Here is a 22,463-nt window from a genome sequence, read left to right as displayed (position 1 = left end):
TGAAAAACTACCACTTCTGGGCCTTCCTGAGTACTTACACTGGAAGTGGTTCCTTGAGTAATCACTGGGTGTGGGGAATAAGGTAACAACACAGGGGTTGCCATTTCTATTTCATTCCTTCATTCCCTCATTCAACTAAGAGTTTGTTGTACGCCCTTCCATAGCAAACATGGAACTATATACTGAGGAAAGAGAAATGAAAACATATGGTCGAGGACTTAATCATCTCAGGGGAGAGACAGAGGTCCAGGTAGACCAACTAGGATGCACTTGTGAATGCCGAATCTCATTTTAGTCAAGAGCTGTCATCCCAGCCTTCACCGCGTGTGGCATCCACGGGCAAACAGAAGACCAATTTGATAGGATTTTCCTATTTTATTTTTCATGCTCATACTCTAAAAGAACGAAAAACTGCTAGAAAGACAAGAAGAGGGTCCAGAGAGTCTATAAAGGAAGTGGTAAGGCTGTAAGAGTTCAAAGACAGCTACAGTAGAAAAGACATCCCTGAGGTGAAGAGCCCCTGCTATGGTGGTGGTTTTTTCTTTTTCTTTTTTCTTTTCCTCTCCCCTGCTACTGCTCCTCCTCACCCTCTCCCCCTTCTCCGCCTTCTTCTCCTCCTTCTCCCTCCCTCCTTCCTTCTACCTCCTCCTCCTTCTCTCTCTCTTTAGCAGCAGCAAGGTAGCTAAAACTAAAGACCATATTCCGATTTTCTTTCTAGATCATTCTTCATCTTGCTTTTCAATTCCTTTCTTCTTCATATCAAACCATGGGATAGTCCTTCCTGAGGGGGATTTATAGATTAGACTCAGCTTGTAATAGCTTCACTTAAAGAACCTGAAACAACCAGTTAGGTTTTTTCCAATGAAAAGATGTGTGCTTTATTCTTTGATTCATGAATTTGTTGGTAAAATGAAATGGGAGGAAAAGACCACTCAGTACTATGGTAGGTGATCTCAGAAAACCGATTTACCCCTACACTTGCTTCCTAAAATTCTATATTTGAGAGCTGCAGTGTTTGCCTGAAACTCTGGAGGACAAGATGGGTTTGTTCCCAACATCCGATTAATTTCAAAAATTTTATTAATGACTTTCATCTTCAAACTCCTCTGACACGTCCCTAGTTTCAAGTGAAGAGCTTTGCGGGTTGCAAGGGTGAGCTGGCCTCTGCTGCAGCAGCTGGGGGCCAGGAGATTACAAATGTGGCCTCAAGGTTAGAACTGCCTTCTAACCACATGCTGGATTCAAATCCTAGCTCCCCTTACTTTCTAGCTGTCATTTTGGATAAGTATGTTGACCTCCTCAGGTCCAAGTTCCCTTATTAGTGAAGTGAGGCTAACAATTGTTACCTATGTAGGTAGCTATAGAGAGAGTGGCTATAAAGATTAAACTTGATAAAGCATGTAAAGCACTTATCCGATGCCTACCTTGCAACAAGCATTCAATTCATGTTACCTTTGTTATCATGATTACTGTTTTGTCATTATTGTTTATACCACTATCTTATAATCAATGATCATATATGAAACACTCTTAGGTAATCATTGATTAAATTGCCTTGCTCCCTTAACTATGGGACTGTGTCTTTCTTGACCAGTGTCAAGTAGAGAGCCTGGCACATTGTCGACATCTACTAAGTGTTCTTTGTTTTTATTTTGAATGAATGGATGGATTAAATTATGGAGACGCTTCAGATTAAAGAAATAAACGTAAAAAGTCATCCTGTGTCAGCGGTGTACTTCAAATTTTTTAGCTTTAAACTTGAGGGACGCCCGGGTGGCTTAATGGTTGAGCATCTGCCTTGGGCATGATCCTGGAGTCCTGGGATCAAGTCCCACATCGGGCTCCCTGCATGGAGCCTGCTTCTCTCTCTGCCTGTGTCTCTGCCTCTCTCTCTCTGTGTGTCTCTCATGAATAAATAAATAAAATCTTAAAAAAAAAAACCTTGATAATCCAGTATCATTTCTCATACATCAAATGGCAAACAAAAACTCATTGAAAGGGAAGTCATAGTATTGATCCTTAATCATTAACTTTAAAAGTCATCTACAAACCTGGGGTCAGTCAAAGGAGAATGACAAGACAACAAATTGGGAGGGAGAATGCAGGAGTCTGGATAGAAGAGGGGGCTGCTGATCAGTGGATTGACACAGGACATTTCATAAACTCAGGATGGACAGGATTTGGCAATGAAGGGAGTGGGACAGAAGAGGACCTCATGTAGGGTATCCTGCAAAAAGGATTTGAATTCCTCTCGATTTCTGGTTTTGGCTCCCATAGTCTGACTTGGCGTAGATGACAAATATTTTAAAATTCATCTTTGTAAAGCTATACCTTTGTCATTGTATGGACAAAGTCTTATTTAGCACACAAGCCCAAAAGGAACAGAAAGGCATGCATTATGATTAATCTGGATAAATACTGAATATTAGAAATAATGACAGAAAGGTTTGATTTTTTTTCTTTTTATAGATTGACCAAAAAAAAAAAAAGAAAGAAAGAAAAAAGAAAAGAAAGAGAATTGAATCAGGGTTCCTAATAGGATGATTCCCAGTTTTGGATGCTGCACTTATCCTGATAGAGCATTCTTTAAAAAACAAAAACAAAAACAAAACTCCAATCAACCAAACAAAAATTCTTTATATTCTAGGCTGCTTAACTCATTTACTGCAAAGAAATACTCATGCCTAGTTGCCTAAGCAAAGAGAACAAGGAATCCTCTGGGTACTAGAGGAAGCCTTAAAGCCATGTCTGTGACACACAAGGCAAGGTCAGGTGGAGGCCTGCTGTCCCCACTGCAGGGCACAGGCTGCTGTCTGACGTGTGCTCTGTGGTCCTCCCCAGTCAACAGCAGCCCATCAGAAGACACTTCATGTTCTGTGCCGCACACACACTTTTGCCTACATTTTATCTGACCTGGAGCTTTGAGATGCTGAGGAAGGATGTGCCCGCCTTAATACCCCCGTGCTTTCCACAGTGTTTACTTTGCTGCTTTTTCCATCCTGATGGGTCTCTTTGCTAACAAGGGTCAGAAAGGACTCATGGTGTATAATGAGAATGCCTGCGTGTTGCCTAAAGCAATTTGACTGGGACACAAGCCATTGTCAAGGAGGGAGTGGCTGGGGAGACTGATGCTAAGACTGTGCAAAGTTCCTCAACCTCTAAGCTAGGGATTAAACCTAGGTCTAGCCAGCTGGCATCTCAATATGATTACTATTTAGCTAATGAGACATTTAGCACATCAGTTAAGGACAGGACAAATGTTCATTTTGGCTTTGGTATTTTTTTTTTTTTTTGGCTTTGGTATTAAACATCTAAACAGAGTTTTAATAAACTAATGACTTTAGTGAGCCTTAAGCCTATACAAGAAGAAAACCCCATGGTTTGTAAGCCATTTCAAAGTACATTTGTAAGTAAACCAACTGGAATATGTGAGGAAGAGGGCAATTTTCAATGGCATCTTTCCTTTGCTAGCTTGACCAAAAAGATGGCAGGGGTGAGCAGAGAAGAATGTGGACAATCCTCAAATAGGCATAAGGTTTCGAGGATGAAGTGACTTTGGGTTAAAGCTCTGTTTTTACTGAATTTATGTTCCAACTGCTTCTATATGATGGGCCTGCTTTTACCTTCTTTCCTGGGGAGTGCACTTTTGGTGCATGCTTCTGTATAATATGGCTTTTATAAAGCTCCTGATGTTGGGCTTTGGTCATTTTTGCTCAGTGATTGCACTTGGGCCTATAAATGATCAGAGATAATTTTTATTTCATAAATAATGCTCAGTTAAAAGATTCTTTTAGCTCTTTTTTTTTTTTTTAATTTTTTTTTTAATTTTTTATTTATTTATGATAGTCACAGAGAGATAGAGAGAGAGGCAGAGACACAGGCAGAGGGAGAAGCAGGCTCCATGCACCGGGAGCCTGACGTGGGATTCGATCCCGGGTCTCCAGGATCGCGCCCTGGGCCAAAGGCAGGCGCCAAACCGCTGCGCCACCCAGGGATCCCGATTCTTTTAGCTCTTAAAGGGAGATGTATGGCAGTTCTATCTCCAGAAAAAAAAAAAGTCAATGGAAAAAAGAAATTATGTCACTTGTGACATGTAGAAGAAGATCTGGAAAAGAGTAGCTGGTGAAGTTTCCTAGGAAACCAGGGTACAGGGGAATGAGGTTTGGTTAAAGCTCCTGGAGTTACTTTACAACAAAGGAGATATTAATTTAGATCCAATTGTGATCAACTTGGAGGGCCAAGGAACCTCAGAAAAAATGCATTTGGAAGGAGAGAGAAAACAAGGTCAAATTAGAAAGAAAATAGATACAGGTAAAGAAAGTTCCTCAACATCCACGAGGAAAGGGGACTGCATAACTGGATATGCAGAAAAGGAGTAATTCTCTAAATTAATCACGTAGCATGTATTCTTTTCTCTCTCCATCTCTCATTTTTGTGTACACACACACCTTTAAGTCACTATTGCTGACCTGATAGGACCTGCATTCTGAACTTGAGAGAAGCTGAGTAGGTGAGAGAACACGATTCCTGAAGCCTTCTCACATATGGCAGGTGAGCAAAGGACAACATTTTCAAACCCTCATGTGCTCCCAAGGCTATTTATAAAGTGTGGAGGAAGGACAGAGCAGTATCTCAGGTCATGCCTCATCTTGAAGGCATTATTGCTAAAATTTAAAAAATACGCTGTCTTGCTCCAGCAAAGGTGCTCTATTGGATGCAAGTCCGCTGTTGAAAGAGGCGTTCCATTAGGAATCTTAATAATGGTAATCGTTGAAAATGGCTTCTGCATTGCATCAAGAAGCTGCTTAGAAATGAATTCAAGGACATTTCTAAGTGCTCTAACGCATGGCTTTCCAAATACACAAAGGGTAACAAAAGATACGTGGCTACAATAATGATTTCCTTTCTTGTTCTTATTCAAGTTTATTCTTTTAAACAGACACAGATGTAATTAAACCATTCCACATTTTTCACTCTTTAGCAGAAAATACCTAGGAGGATAGAGTCTGGGAATTTGCAAACTTAGCTTTGCTTCAAAGGTCAGTGCAGCCATGGGTAAGTAGAACAATAAAGGGCAGTGGCTGGTCATTCCCAAGGTTAGATGGCACAGGCTGGTAAATGTGAGGTTCAAAAGCTGTCAGGAGGAATTTCCATGCAAAGAGATTGGTTCGGCAATTTCAGTAGCAAGTTATGGCTGGAGAAAATCAGACTTTTAATTAAGTTTGTGAAAACTATCCTGAGTGATCTACAATGTAACACAGTGTCCTTTCCCCTATATTTCCATACACTGTGATATAAAGTGCACATATAAAGGCAAATCAACTGACACATCTAACCATGATTTCTAGACTGAGAACAAGTAAATAAGCCAATTCTGTCCCCAACAGAAAACCAGGTGATGCAGTTTGGAGGTCCTCAGTATAATAGTTTAAAGACTCATCAGTGACTAAGTAATGCAAAATGCCAATTAAGAGTGAATCATAATTAAATATCATGCTACCATAGTGGAGTTTTTAAAGCTAAATATTATGGGTTGATAAAATTGGCTTTAATAACTAAAAAGGGAACTCAAGGTCTCTTGGGCATCCCATTTGATATGTGAATTGGAGTGGACCCTTTGGGTAACAACCAATCTGCCAAGTGTCCTGGGGTGAAAGGGAGAGGACAGTTCACCAATGACAACTCATCTCTCAGTAGCGGTGTGTGTCTCAGCAGGTTGTGGACCACACCTGGAGCTTGAGAGTGCAGTGGTAGGGAGCCCAGACAGGGGAGGCTGATCCTTGCTAGGCAGGCTGTAAGCCATGGGCTGCTTGGGGGCCTATGAGGAAAGGCTCTCCGCTGGTCCTGATCTATCGCTGCTGGGTCTGAGCCAATTCTATTCAGGGCAGGGCCCCTAGACAGACTTGGCTCCACAGAAATGCCAACATAAACAAGTTGATGCTTGACCTCCTAATTTTGGCTCTGTGCTAAACTAACAAGATCATTTTTATTATTATTAAGAGTTTTAAAAATGCAAAAGTTTGGCTCCTGAGTTTATTGAACTGGAAATAAATTGCCTGGAGAGGCCAGAGCTTTTTCAAATTCTTTAGAACTGCCTTATTGTTGTTCTGTCTCCTACTCTTGCCTCCTTGTATTTCTCCTCATTCCTTTTTTTTTTTTTTAATTAAAATGAAAGGGCTACATCTCTCTGGCTAAATACTAAATACTAATATTTATTTCTTCTAAGTCATAAGTCATAGAATGGGAAAATACCAAAGGCAACCATGGCACAAAATCTACTCGCAAACACCAAAATCAGTCATCTTCAGAGACCCACAGTACTGACCTGAATCCCTCCCTCCCCATTCTTTCTCCAAAAGATAGAAAATAATCCCAAACTCATGCTAATCTAATCAAGACAGATAAATAAATAAATCGGTGAATGCTTCAGTCAAAATGCCAAATGGTCTCTTGATCTGTATCAGTAAACTGATGAATTACAAAAATTTAAATAGTCGGTGAACACCTTAGCCTGGAGACATGTTGTTAAGGAGAAAAGTGGCAAACAGGAGGGCCCTGACACTGTCACAGGGCCAGGCTGTGCCCCCCACTGCAATCCCAGTTCGGTTTATGAGGCCTTCTGTTTGATTTGCAAAACCAATTTATCTAGCAGTATAATTTGTGTAGCCAATCACATCCAAGGCCAATAAGGGCTCTTTTACGGGCAAACATCTTCCCCTGTGAGTAATTTCACACATGAGTACAGCAACGGGGAGCTAAAAATGGATTTCTGACATTATCTTTTATATGACAAACAGACATTTTCACTTGGTTTGATGAATTGATAGAACTACTCATTCATGCAGATTTCTATTCTCTGCAGTCCAGCAAAGGAAGACCAGGACAGCCAACCAGAAGTGGAATCAAAGGGGCCTACTCTGTGGGAGTGTTTAATTATAGGCTCAGTTGCCACAAAGGCCATTAGATGGCTCATCTATGTCACCTTTCTGTGCTTCCTTCTTATCACTAATCACAAAAGGGATGACATTTGCATGTGAGGGACGCTGAGCAGTGGCCCAGCCCCATTCCGACTCTTGCATAATCAGATGATCCATTTTCTCTCCACACAACACAGAGGTGCACACTGGGCTGTCGTGATTTTGCAGGAGACTGAATGTTATAGCCAGTGATTACAATGGAATCAAGAGGCGGAAATGGGAGTGGCACAAGCGTCCTCTTTCCCCGAGGGATCCACTAGTAAAATTTTTGCTTCCCATTACCACAATGCTCTGCTGGCCTTAGTTCCAAAGGGAGGAATGTTTCAGGGGCTTCTGGATGGCTCAGTTGGTTAAGCTCCTCCTGATTTCAGCTCAGGTCATGATCTCAGGGTTGTGGGATCAAGCCCTTCATGGGGCTCCTTGCTTAGGGTATAGTCTGCTTGAGATTCTCTCGTCCTCTCCCTCCTCCCACTCACCCTCACTTGTGTGCTCTCCCTTTCTCAAATAAATAAAAGTCTTTTAAAAAAGGCTGGAATATTTCTACGAAGAGACCCAACAGTGATTCCATTGAGCTGAAAGTGAAGTCTGCCATTTAGCTGCTTTTGGCTCATGCTTCTCAATTAACAAAGAAGGCAGTTCTTGTCACTGTGCTGGCTGGGTTGACTAATCTTGGTTACCAAGGGGAATTGGGCTCCTCCTTCATGATAGAGGTAAGGAATAATAGACCTGGAATACAGGAGATCCCTAGGCATTCCTTAGTATTACCAAGCCCTGTGATTATAGTCAATGGGAAATGTCAACAACCCAATCCAGGCAGAGCTACTCATGGCTCAGGTCCTTCAGGGGTGTGTGTGTGTGTGTGTGTGTGTGTGTGTGTGTGTCAAACTTTTGATGCAGTGCTTGGCACATTGTAAATATTCAGTAAATGTCAGCTATTGTTAGCTTTACATCACAAAGAGTAAATGCTAAAGCACGGATAGATTTGAAAACTTTCCTTAATAGTTCTTTCTGAAAAGTTCAGCATGAATCAAATTGAACTGCAAATGCATTTATAGAATTGGCAACTTAAATGAAGAGTACAACAATCAATCCATCTGGAGCGGAAGGCTTTTCGTCAATGCAAATAACAAACTCTTGGTTTATAGTTTGAACTTATTTTTATGTTGAATTTTCTTGCAATGATGCATACTTACGTAAGTCACAGGAATCCTCATAAGTCCCTATTCTGCTTTATTTTATTAATGTAGACCAACTACCTGCCACCACCCTCCATCCCCCCGCTGGCAGCACAAACGATCTTTGAGAATCCACAAGTCTATTTAAGTTTAACAACTCATTTTGCTTCCTTGGTGTCATAGGCTGAAAAGTGGCTCCCCCCAATACATCCACATCCTAATACCTAGAACCTCTAAATACTAATTATTTCATTTGAAAAAAGGGTCTTTGCAGATATGATTAGGCTAAACATTTTGAGATGACAGATTATCCTGTGAACTGAGTTGTGTCTACCCCACGCTAAATATGTATTTTGAAGCTATGACTCCCAGTGTGTCTTATATTTATAGATGGAACCTCCATGGAAGAAATTAAGGTTAAATGAGGTCATAAAGGTGGATCAATGTACTCCATGAGACACGAGAGAGCTCTCTCTTCCACATCTCCCACCTCCATGTACACACATGGAGAAAAGCTCAAGTGAGGACATAGTGATCATGCCAGGAAGAGAGCTTGAACCCTGCTGAACCAAACTGCTGGACTCTGATCTGGGACTTGCAGCCTCCAGATGTGAAAAAAATAAATTTCTGCTGCTTAAGCCACTTAGCTTGTGGTATTTTGTTATGGTAGCCTGACACAGGCTACGTGGACCATAAATGCAATCACAGGTATCTTATTAGAGGGAGGCAGAAGGAGATGTTAGACACACATAGAAGAAGGGTAGGTGAAGATGGAGCAGAGGGAGATTTGAAGACTGGAGTGATAAAGCCATAAACCAAGGAATGCTGGCAGCCACAGCAGCTGGAAGAGGCAAGGAGCAGATTCTCCCCTAGAGACTGTGGGTGGAGCATGGCTTTGCTGAATTCTAGCTCGGTGTACGGTACATGCTGGATAGCTCGTTGGTGCAAGCATACGCTGAATGTCCCTGTTAACCACTATCTTGAAAATATAGAAGTTTTATGCTCCATTGGTATTCCTATCAGGCAGGATGCACAGCAGAACGTATTACTCAGTGTTCAAGGTCAGGGGCTCTGGGGTGGCCAAACTGGAGTGTCTCCTTCATAATGAAGAGTGTTCTTGTGGCAGGCCTTGATTTTCTGGAAATGCTGGCCAGGCAAGGAGGGGGAGGGCTACTGAGAGCTGCTAGGTTAAATTGCTATGATACAGAAACTGGCTGCACGTAGGTCTCAGCAGCAGATGCTCCCTGTGCATAAGTAAACCTACATCTTGATCGCTGTCTCCGGGTCTTTTCTTTGGCCTCACTGAACCATCACGCACTCTAGGCATAGAGTCTGCTGGAGTGCAGTTGCATTCTCCCATGAAACAGATGTTGGACTTCTGGTCCTCTGAACTGTGAAGGAATAAATTTCTGTTGTCTTAAGCCACCAAGCTTGTGGTGATCTGTTACAGGAGCCATAGAGCTCATAGACTCCGCGATGACTTCATTCGATAACTGAGCTTAACTGTGAGCCCAGAACCTTGTTATCACCTTCCTGTCCATCAAGAAACACTGAGATTCTACTGTTTCAGGAGCTGGGGATGCAGTGATAAATAAGATGGATACAACTCTACTCTGTCTGGTGTGGGAGACAGCCTGAAAACAGCTGAAGGAATTAATCTGTAATATGACTTTGGGAAGCCCCATGAAGGAGACAAACAGGCGGCAGGGAGATGTGAGAGTCTGGTGGAAGCTACTTAGTGAGGGACGTGTTCTTTGCAGATGATGACTGAAATTGAGACTGAAGCAGCCATGAGAGGAGCTGGAAAAGAGCAGTCCAGGCAGAGAGACATGAAAAGCAAAGGTCCCAAGGAGGAAAGGGCACAGCCAGTTCTAGAACTGCAAGGGCAGCCAATGTCGCTGATGTCTAACACTTAGTAGTAATTCGTAGTTGAGTGCATGTATCCTCTGTGCCAGGCACTGTTTAATGGGATTTACACTATTCACCTTCCTGATAACCTCTGAGGAAGCTGCAATTATTTTCCCCTTTCTAAGAGAAAGACAAGGAAACAGTATGGAGGGCAAGTGTCAAGAGTGGAGGTTGGAGCCATAGAGCATAGGCACTCAGAAACAGTGTGGAGGCCAGCAGGGCAGTAGAGGTCAGCAGGGCACTTGAATTTTGCTCCAAATGCAATGAGAAAGAAGGGTGTTCAGCAGAAGAGAGTGTAATCTAATTGGTCTTTTAAAAGGATCACTCAGGCTGCTCGTGGGTGATTAGTTGTAAAGAGGAATAAGGGGACATAGGCAGACCAAGAGACTATTGCAGGGGTCTGCATGGGAGGTGATGGTGGTCTGAACTAAGATGATGGCAGTAGAAATAGAAAATAATGCATTTTAGTGGAGGATCAAAAGACAGAAATTAAGACTGAATCTCAATGACTAAGTTGACTGTTCTTAGGCATGTGATTCTTTTTTTTTTTATGTGATTCTTTTCTAAGCATTTCACATGGTGCATTTATTCCCTTATTTTCACATATAAACAGAGAAGATCTACACGTAACATCATCTATGGTACTAACATAAACTGTGTGTGTTGTTGTAGGTATAATTCTTGCCAATATTTATTCTAAAAAGTTCTCCCATTTCTCCATTGGTCTCCATTCTTTTTTTTTTCTTCCAGATTTTGTTTATTTGACCCAGAGAGAGAGAGAGCACAAGCAAGGGGAGCAGGTGAGGGAGAAGCAGGCTCCCCATCAAGCAGGGAGCCCATAGTGGGACTTGATCCTAGGACCCTGAGATCATGACCTGAGCTGAAGGCAGTTGCTTAACTGACTGAGCCATCCAGGTGCCCCGTTGGTCTCCATTCTTGCAACCTGAGAAGTATTCTAAGAAAGGAACCATATTTAGGAAAGCAATTAATAACAATACTAATTAAGTATGATATTCTTAGCAAAGAGAGCTACTGTCAACTTCCTCCAAAGTATTTTCATTTCTTATCATTTTTTTAAAAAAACCAACCCTTCACAGAAGTACAAAGCACTATGATGAACATCTTGAAGTTGAGGAAGCGGGAGGCAAGGCAGGTGCAGTAAAGTGCTTAGGGCATGGTCTTATAGTGACAGCTGACATAGTGCCCAAAGCCTTGACCCTCTACCCAATTCTCTTCTCATCTCCCAATTACTTCATTAATTGAATTGCAATTGATAGTAATTCTTTTTGTTCATTCATTCCTTATTTTCCAGCTTCTAAGAGCAATCCATGTCTCTATTGCATTGCACAAGAACTCAACGTTAATTCAACAGATCTTGGAACAACCTTAATGGATTATTGATAAAGCTGGATGCTGTTCTTTCTCAATTCATAGAAATGAACAATCAACAAGAAATATTATCATGCCTATGGGAGGGGAAACCTTTGACAGAAAGAAAAATGAGCTCTCCTACAATCATATTGGAATTCTTTTTTTCCTTCTCTCACATGTACCTGGTAATGGCAGAAGAAATTAAGAGAAAAATGAAATAAACGGATGACTAATTGATGTGTATCACGAGTATCCCCATCTGTCACATGGGAAGTCATATAACGGTTTTAATAATTAATCAATTCTTTTTCTAAATAAAAAATTAGTATCTGATGAATAGCTGCCACTCTCTCCTAAATAACCCTCAACACTTCCTAATTCCAGAATATCACTAAGAAATACTGGCATTGTGCCCAGAATAGTTGGTTATTCTGTAATAAAATCTTACAACATCATTATCACTACATTTCTACAGTATTCTATATTCCTCAAAATTCATGAAGTGCTATTAGAAATGTGACAGACATTCAACGACATTGTTAGTTTCTTATTTCCTCTTTTTTTAAAGATTTTATTTATTTATATTAGAGAGCGAGTGCGCGTGCACAGCATGAATGGGTAGGGGGACAGGGGCAGAAGCAGACTCCTCACTCAGCAGGGAGCCCAATGTGGGGGCTTGATCCCAGGACCCGGGGATCATGACCTGTGCTGAAGGCAGATGACTGAGCCACCCAGATGCCCCTCTTATTCCCTCTTTAAATTAAAATTTATACTTGTTATAAAAATAAAATTGCATTAGGAGTTAAGAACATTTTGAACTTTGGGTTTATTACTATTATAGGAACATGTTTTAAGAAGTCAGAATCTAGAGGTGTCCCCTAAATTTGGTGTTCCTCAACTGACAGAACCACAACCATCCATGATGTCTCTCTCTCTGTAACTTTGAGGGAGATGGGAATGGTAGGCACCCCCAAACTGTAGAGAGATCTGTCACTTGAAATGTTCTTCTTTACTGTCAGATTAACTTGTGCATATAAGGGCCTCTTTTCTCTAGACACATGAATCTGGGAAAGTTAATTTGATGATATTATTGTCATTATCTGATATTGTTGGTTCTTCTGAGGCACACTATATGCATATAACATTTGGAAGGCACTCCATGTCTACAGATACCTTTGCTCCACCCTGCTCTGTAAGAGATGGCTTTAATATCCTTTCCTTTTCACATCCTCCCTCAGGGCTACTGTCTTGCATTGGGACCCCACTCATTCCTCTCTGTAAAATGAAAACAATAAACCAATAAGCTGAAGACTGCATGCATACCATGGATAGCCTTATAACAAAACTAACAGATACAGCCTTCGATGCCACCAAGAAGGCACATACACCACTTATTCTATAATAATGAGATAGAAATGACTACAATTAGCCATAAAAGCAAGTCTGTCCACTTGAAGGGCAAAGAGTTTCATAACATTTGGTTTACAGCTTTATTAATGACACACTTTGCAGAGGAAATGGTTGTTTCCGGGTGCTGAAGATTAGTGAAAAGTTTGCAAGGACAGGCATAGTTTACCTTGGGAGTTAGTAAACCAACAAATGTGGCAGCTGCTTGGTTTTGTAAAGTTTTATTGGAAGATAGCCATGTCCATGGAAGCACTGAATGGCTGTGACAGAGACTGCTTGGTTTGTAAGGCCTGAAATACGTATAATCTGATCCCTTACAGACCAGTTTGCTGAGCTCTGTGCATGTAGACACATCAACAATACAAATATAGACATGGAAATATAGTATGTGATGATGACTCAATTCACAATTTTACTGTGGAATGGCTTATGAATAATAAAGCCGAATGTTAGATATGATTTTTCCTATGAATAGAATAAGTTTCTCAGCAAGTGTTCAACCCCTGATGTGAGCTCCACTCTTACACTCCCCCACTCCCCCATGATACTGTAATAGCTACTATGACACTGAACTGGTTTTTCTAATCTCCATGTCCCCTTAAGATGTTCTCTAAGCAATCCATCAATTCAACGAAAGGATGAATCAAAATAGTGGCCTGCTAGTGTGGAATCTATTTTTATTTTTAGTTTTTGTAAAAAGTTTTTCAGCTGGTTGCATCAACTTGAGAGGTAAAGCATCCATATCAATCAACAGGTTTTTGCTTCTTATGTGAAAATTCCTAATGTTCAGTCTTGAAAAGTGAAGTCTAACCTTTAATGTTTCTTGTAGAAATAAGCCTTTCATTGAATAAATCGTTGCTGAACGCTTACTGTGTCAGGCACTGTACTAGATCCCAAGGATCCAGCAGGGAAGGAGACATGCCCTGCCCTCTGTCATCCAGAGCTTACTACTTACTTCTTACATAAGGTCAGTCCTATTATCTAAAGGCATAACTGGTTAGTACACAAAGGAAATACAGTACAATCAATTACTGCTGAGACAGATCCCCACAATGCAGTGGGAAGCAGCTACGCTCCTGCACATTAATGCCTGGTTCCATGCAGCATCAAGAAGGCCCTGGATGTGAAACCGCTAACCAAATTTACATTCAAGTTCAACTGAGTTACCTTGCTAAATTTGAGACTCCACAGAATGGTTTACAATGCATTTATTTTTAAAATAAAACCACATCCCCAAATAGATTTAAACGGGAAAGAGACTAGACATATGACTAAGTTAGGGCTTAGTGATAGAATGAGTAAAGAGTTGTAGTTATGTGAAAATAATGAGGAAAACAGACCCAAAGAAGTGCTATCCCTTTGTGCTCCTGTATGTCCATTAAAACTAATAATAAACCACTTAGAACCTTTGAAACGTCTCTGGTTGCAATTTGGGCCCATTTTTGAATGGCAGAGATTTATATTTAGATCCCTTTTTATTAGAAGGGTATTGCTAGCTTTATACAGTTTCAAAGTAAAAATAACTTCATTGTTTTATGATTGTAAGACTACTGTATGCATATTATTTCACCAATATGTAATTTATGCAATACCTAAAAATATGCAGAACATAAAATATAAGCACTCAAAATTCTACCATCCTTAATAATGGCATTATTTATTGAGTGTTCACTGTGCCAGATACAGCAGTAAGTGATTTACTTTTCTATACAGGGAGCCCTGAGGCCACCAGTTACACAGTATCTACTCTTGCAATCCCCATTTGCTGATGGTGAAATTATAGAAGAGAGAAGTTAAGTAACTTTTGCACAAGGCTGTATAACTGGTAGCATCAGGGGTTCCTGCATAGAATTCAGGGGTGCTATAAACCTAGGCATAAACCCTGGATTTTTATTTTCACTGATCTCTAACGGATAGCATTTCTTTGTTATAAATGTAAGCAATGAGCTACATTAGTATTAGCAGCACTTTAGACTTTGAGCCAACGTAAATCACATATATTTTCATATCACATATCACATTACAACTGCTGCAGATCTTTCCAGATCTGTACTCATCACTGCTTTGAAATGAGAGTAGTTATTAGGTGTGCTTCGGGATCCTGTGATTTGTATATCACTATATCATCACATTTAATAATATTTGATAACTCTATTTTAATATAACCAGCTTGCTTTGTAATGCTACGTATTTTATTTTAGACATTTAAAAACATTGTGAAAGGGATCTCTAGGCTTTACCAGACCAATAAAGGGGCCCATAGCATGGAAAAGTTAGGGACCCACTGGTAGAGAGGGAATTGAAATTAGCACCTGGGTGGTCTGACCCTGGAGCTTGGGCTCAGGCACGCAACCACTCTGCCATTCTGTCTGCCCTTGGACTCATGTTCACATTTTGGTGAATATACTTTCAGATCTCTCTCGAATTTGGAGAGAACAGGCTAAGTGGTGATTGGGCAAACTTAGGAAAAAGCCAAGGAAACATTCTCAGGAACAAAAACCCTTTCCCACTACCTCATCTTCTCAAGGAGGCAAGAGTGGGAGAGGATTGGAATCTACTGTTATCTGGGGCTCTTTGGAGAAATGCAGTGTCGGGGGGTATTTCAAGGCGACCAAGGAATTGCACCCCTGGGAGTGCAATAGGTCATAGGCCAACCTGACCTACAAGTGTAAAGACATGAGAGATATTCTCAAACAAAAAGAGCCCCTTGTAGGCTCTTTCTGGGGAAACTCTCAAACAACTGAATGACAAAATCCAGTAACTCAAAAGACTGAAAAGGACTTGGGGGCAGTGCTCAGGTTTTCAAAAAACAAAACAAAACAAATCCCAATAACTATAAAGTTCCAAGAAAAACAAAATGTAACCGAGGAAAATTATCTTTTGAATATGAATAAATACATGTTTTCAAGGAAGCAAAGACTTGGGAGATACTGGCCCTATAAACAGTTCTTAACAGACCCACCACCAGCCCGATGGCATTTTTCGAGTGACTATGAAGTCTCCCTTTCTTTGAGGCACTTGACTACCATCTGTGGGAAAATATTCCCTAGAGATGAACAAATTGCACTGTGGACAGCCTGTGCAACCATACATTGCTTTCTGACACTACCAGTAGTGAAATCCAGCCAACTAAGAGATAAAGTAAAATAAAGAATTCAGAAAAGAAGAGCCTGCATTTCAGGGGAATGGGATTAAAATCCCTAGGGCTTATACTGATAAAAATTAACTCTAAAATCATTGCTAATATAAAAACAGTATAAAGAAGTCAGGGAATGAGGGAGGGACAGTATTACCTTTCATAGAAGGCAGTACATAAAAACTCTCAGCACTTTAAATATAGAGTTGAAAACAAGTCTATCCGCAGTAGCCCCTGAAGATGTGAAGGGTGGTGGCTCTGCTTCAGCCTTTATGTTTGAGCCAACCTTTGTTCTTCATCTCAGCAAGCTGATGCTCTGATTTCTGAGAGCTTGTGTCATTAATATTCTAGTCCACAGGAGATGGACACACATGGGTCTGGTGACAAAATTAGGTGTCTGAGTATGTAAGAGGAGGCTGGACTCTGCATCTGATGACAAACACATCCCATGCATTCTCTTGGGAGACAATAGCTGGTTTTTCCTGGCTCCACTCCAGTGCAACCACAAACCTTTCCACTTTAGGCTTCTGCAACTCCTCTAGCTCATTCCATTTTTCCCTACAGCTAGCTTGTCCTCATGACGTGAGTTCACAGTATTTGTTTGTGATGTGGAGTTTATGAATAGATTTACGTAAAAGAAGTTTTGACTTCTGCCCATAATTCTGGACTTGCCTCACAATGTATCTCCAATTTCTTTAATCCTTCCAATATTCCTAGTAAATGGAAATTGCTGATGTAGCAGAGATTGGCTCTATGTCCACTAAACCTATTTTTTTTTCTTCCTGGACAAATAACTTAACTACATTTCCCAGATTCCCTTGCAATTAGGTGGGGCCAATAGACTGAGTTCTGGCTAAAACAATGATGAGGAGGTTATGTATACTACTCTAGACACAGCCATAAAGGCCTCCAGGCTGTCTAAACAGACAGCTCTGCAAAGGACTTCGAAAACCTAGCCTAGGGGCTGGCAAAATTTTTCTTACAGGGCCAGAGAGTAAATGTTTTGTGCATTGTGGCTTGTGCATCACATGGCCTCTGTCATGACTATTCAGTGCTGTTGTTGTAGAGCAAAAGCAGCCACGGTTAACATAAAAGAAATGGGCATGGGTGTACGCCAATAAAACTATATTCACAAAAACAAGGGGCTAGGTCACAGATCACAGTTTGTTAATCCCTAGAGGATGGCAGAGCCACAAGATGGAAGGAGTCCGGGTTTCTGAATGGTTGCACGGGAAGCACTTTCTTCCACCCACAGAAAGTAGCAACACTTACCCTTACTAATTTAGCAAGATGGAGACCTTAAAAGGCACTGTACTGAGTTTCCAGGCTGGGGGAAACCGGGTTCAAATGTTCATTGCTCTATTACCTCGATATTTCATGTGAAATGCTTTGGGAGCCTCAATGATGCCAATTTCCCCAATTCTCTACTCACCAGAGACAGTTCAAAAAATATGAAAAGAGTCATAAAGGCTAAGTGTTAATTTTAAAGTCTCCCATTTATAATTACATTTTAATACTATCAACTTAAAAATCATAGCCTTTGAAGATGCCGTTCTCACAAAAAAGAAATATAAGAAGCTGCTCATGAGGGTACTTTTCTAAGTAAGATGTGCACTACCGCTTTTATGCTCATCGGCTGCCACAGGCTGAGGCTGCCTGGCCTAGCTTTTCAAGTGAAGTTCCATTACTCAAATTGCTCAGCACTGCAGAGGATCAACATGGTTGCTTGGCTCCAGATTCTGATCCGTAGCTAATGAAAGATTCCACTGTTAACGCAATCTCTGCAAACTCTCTGGCATTGGTGCTCAGATGTTAAGGATGCTTGAGATTGCTGGGCTATTCAAGTTTCAGTAGTTTGGACTCTGAGCCTTTGCATTAATCCACTTGGTGATTTTTGGTGTTCCTGTCATCTTTATTTATAAATGAAAAGTTAAGCACCAAAACAGTACCTGGCACAGAGCCGGCATAGAATAAATAAATATTTGCTGAATGAAGTCCTTTTAAATTTTGTGTGTAATCCTATATTATTAAATTATCCCCACATCCTGGGTGATTAAACTTTTCTTGCCAAATCTCTTATAACAACAACAACAACGAGAACAACAAAACCAGTAAGACCAACTGGCACGCGTGGGATCAAATTTTTAGTGGCTGACTGAAGGGGTCAGGGAGGATCATGGGACTCTACACCTGTCCTCGTAGGGTGTAATCTGGATTGCTGCAATAGGTAGTTGACAATGCAAGAAAAGTTTATGATTATTTGTCAAAAGCAACTCACAGTAATTACAAAAAAAAATGTATGGGGTACAAAGATGAGGCAACACCATGCAGCATGCTTTCTAATGAACACATGCAGATGAAATTCCAAAATATTCACCTTGAATCACAGTACCCGGAGTAGCTGAAGTGGCCTAGTTGGATGCATGATTTTGACATTTCTCTCCCTCCCTTTTTTAGTAGTGAATATTTGGATGACAAAAAAAATTTTCCCGATGGAAGACTGTAAGTTGTGGGAGGCCTTCCTTTCCTAAAATGTTACTTTTCCAACAGGATCAGCTGCGGTTTCAGGCTGTCAGTGTGGGGAACCATATAAGCCAGTGGCGTAGGGGGAGCATTTAAAGGGAACTTGGAGAGAATTTATAATGTTCATGTCTTCTCTATCAATTTCATGTTTGTTTTGATATAGCTACAAACATAATCGCTTCTTATGAAACTACTCCCAACTTTATTGTAGCTATTCTGTGGCATATTAAGGCTTGAAAAAGTAATAGCAAAATGTGCGGAGTAAGCCATTTTCTGTTTTAAATGTCAAGCAAAAGGGAATATTCTGCATACTCAACATCGGCTGCTATTTTCCTGAAGAATGTTCAGCATAGGATGGCATACTATAAAAGAATTTATTGGTATTTTATCTTAACAGCCCCCAAATGTTTGGTATTTATGGCTACCACGTAAAAAGTCTATTGTAAGCAATGAGAGAATCAAGGAACTCAGCTGACAATGACTGGTACATTTGTATGCATGAGATCCAGTTTTGCCTTTTCAAACAAGGAGTAAGAGTAAAACTCAACGAAAAAATTGTTAAAAGGTACACCTCGTTACAAAGTCTTGAAAAAAAATGGAATGAGTTAGGGATGACCAATCCGGAGGCTTGCATTTAATCAGAGAAATGCATCACTACCAGTCACTATTTATAAATTATCTACTCCCTCCAAACACTCCATAAGCCACGTCTCATCGCCTTGAAACTGGAAAAGAATAAATAACTGGTCCAAAGTACTTAAAGAGTAAAAATAAGGCGCACTTTAAATCTCCCTTGACTTGGCAGGCCGTGCTCTGCTTCCCACACCAGGAGGCTGAGTTCATACTTCACCCAGGAGGCATCCAGTAGCCCTCCTGCCCCAAACCTTTTTCTCCACGCATGACTGAGTGTTGTTCTCTTTGTTAAAGTCACATACGAGCAGGTAACCACAACGACTTTAAAAATCAGTTGGGAAATTCAATAGAGCACAGTGCCTGTCTAGGTGGAGAATGTGTCTTTATTGGCCAGTTGCAGCTTCTAGAGAGCTCAGCCTCATGTCTCAGCTGGCCAGGCTTGGAGCCAATGTACCCTCACTTATCTTGGTGTAATTATGAACACTCCTCTTGTGATAGGTGGAATAATGGCCCTCAAAGGTGTTTGCATCCTAATCCCCGGCACCTGTGAATATGTTACTTTCTGTGGTAAAAGGGACTCTGCAGATGCGATTAAATCAGGGGAGATTATCCTGGATTATCTGGGTGTGCCCAATATGATCACACAGGGTCAGATTTGAAGATGCGATACCGCTGGCTTTCCAGATAGAGGAAGGGGCCACAAGCCAGGGACTGCAGACAGCTTCTAGAATCTAGAAGGGGTGAGGAAACAGATTCTTTTCCTAAAGCCTCCAGAAGCCACATAGCTCTGTTAGCAGTTTTAGCCCAGTGAGACTTCTGACCTCCAATGCTGCAAGATAATAAATCTGTGGTGGTGTAAGTCACTAGGTGGTAATTTGTGAGAGTAGCCATAGGAATCTAATCCTTTCTGTTTCGAAAGTGTCCTGTTTGTGCATTAAAATAAGGGGATAGAGTTTATAACTGATTGAGCTCTAACCTTGAAAAGCCAACACATCATCAAATTGTAAAGCTCTCATGTAAATCCCTTCCTGAGTTTCAGGCTTTGGGGGATCTCTGAGGCCCAATAAAACTCACTTCCTATACTTTCCATGGATTGCTATAGATTTAGTGTTCTGGATTTAGTACTATCATCAGGTTATAAGAACAGAAATATGTAACCATCTCTCAAAAGGCTTGTAAAATAGAGTTTGTAAGAGCGCTATCCCATGCAGGCCGACTAATGCAGAATCTAGTCATTTGCCTCCCTGGGACATGGGGCTTTATTGTCCAGTCAACACAATGCATCTTTTGCAGAGAAGGTGCAGACAGTGGACTGATGGGTGGGAAGGGAATGGATTTTTTTCCAAGGGTGGAAAGCGAGAAAAAGCAAATAATCAATGTTGGGCAGGAGAGGTTCATTTAATCATTTAGTTCTGCATGGGTAAGCAACATCTGTGAGCAAATAGCCCTCCCCTTTCAACTTGCAGATATTTATAACTGGACCAGAAGATTATTTAGAGTAAAGACATCATGATTAAGTGAAGGAATAAACTATAAGTGCAGACTGTAGAAAAACTCAATGAGAACTCAGGGGTGATTGGTCAATCCTCTGTACTAAAGTGTGAGGCCCCTTTACATTGTCCCTCTCTTATTCTTGTCCAGCTTCCTCCAGGGAAAAGAGCTCCCAAGACAGTCTATTCCACATTGGATGACTAATTGCTAACAATATTTCTCTATATTTAGCTATAATCTTATAATCTTCGCCCTTTGGTCCTAGTTCCACGTGCCTACAAGCCACATAGAGTCAGTATGAAGCAGTGGCTCTCGATGCTGGCTGCATAATAGGATCATCTAGGGAGACTTACAAAATCTAAAGCCCAGGCCACACTGCAGACTGCATAAATCAGAATCAGTGGGAGTGGTACCCAACCATCAGTATTTTTAAAACTCTTCAGGTGATTCCAATGTGCAGCCAAGGTTGAGGGTACTGGCTTAAACTCTCTTCCCCACTACACTCTCTATATATAGTTAAAGTCACCCTATTTTCTCCTCCTTAGGCTGTGACTTTCATCCATCCCCTCAGAGTAGGCAATTTGAGGCAACTGGCAATCATGACTAAGCAGCCCTGGAGAGGAGCACTGCTGGCGACCACCAGGGAAGACCTGGTAGCCCGGAATCCATGGTGGAATTGACTTGGTTCCTTTCATGTTTTTAAAAGTATAACCAAATTGATTAATTGGGACTTCATCAAAATTAAAAACTACAGAGTGGAAGAAAATATTTACAAATCATGTATCTGAGAGGTGTACACTACCCCGCATATATAAATAAATATTACAATCATTGATAAAAAAAAATCCCAAATAACCAGTTAAAATGGGCAAGACAATTAAATAGACATTTCTTCAAAGTATAAGATACATGAAAATATAACCACCTTTTCCTTATCCCTAAACACACACACACACCCATCCTGTGACATCATCATTTTTGAACTTTGCAAAATTTGCCAAGATTTTTCCATTGACCATAAATTACTCATTATGATAAAAGTACCTCCAATAAGCATTATTTAAAAATCAATTTTCTGATATGGCCCATCTGGCTGTTGTGGGAAATCTACGAGCCACTCAGACCCACCCTTCTCTCTAGCTCTAGAGAGCTTCACATCTGGGAAGCCCAAGGCCAATTTCAGAGGCAGGTAAGCTGGGCCCAGTGGGAGAAAATATTCTGGATTTTCCAACAATGAATATTTGACTGCAAATTCAATCACTGCTTGGAAGATTCTTTTAGAAAATAGGCAAAGGAAGGTTTTTTTGTTTTTTTTTTTTAAGTTTTAGATTTAAGCTGAGTATTTAACTTATTTCTTTGCAGATAATAAGTAACAATAGCCAGAGCTGAGAACCACTCATTCAGACTCACATATATATTATATATAGATAGTTTACATAGAGCATATAACAAAGCAGTTTTTATTAAAATTTTATTACATTTTTATTAAATTCGTGTTAAAATGTAAATGAACTCTAAAATATATATATACTATAAGAACATCTCTATATACATATTACGTAAATATATATACACACTATAATATTGTACCAATGTGTAATAGTATTTTCTGTATTTTCTGACTTTCTCACAATGAATATGTATTTGTAATAAAAGACAACAGACCACTCTGAAACAGTCTGGCAGTTTCTTATAAAACTAAACATGTTACAACTGTATGCCTGGCCATTGGACTCTTGGGTGTTGATTTCAGGGCAATGACAACTGTTCATACACGAACCTGTACATGGATGTTCAGAGCAGCTTTATTTATAATAGTCCCAAACAGAGAAAACCTGGATG

General features: G+C 40.5%; 1 protein-coding gene across 1 annotated transcript in view; it reads right to left on the bottom strand.

Annotated features, from left to right (window-relative positions):
• The window catches only part of SLC35F1 (solute carrier family 35 member F1), a 395,559-nt gene that overhangs the window by 4,150 nt on the left and 368,946 nt on the right, over window positions 1-22,463 (bottom strand). The window lies entirely within an intron of this gene.

This window comes from Vulpes lagopus, chromosome 2 (assembly GCF_018345385.1).
Source record: "Vulpes lagopus strain Blue_001 chromosome 2, ASM1834538v1, whole genome shotgun sequence".
Taxonomy (NCBI): domain Eukaryota; kingdom Metazoa; phylum Chordata; class Mammalia; order Carnivora; family Canidae; genus Vulpes; species Vulpes lagopus.
This window is presented reverse-complemented; position numbering and strand designations above follow the sequence as displayed.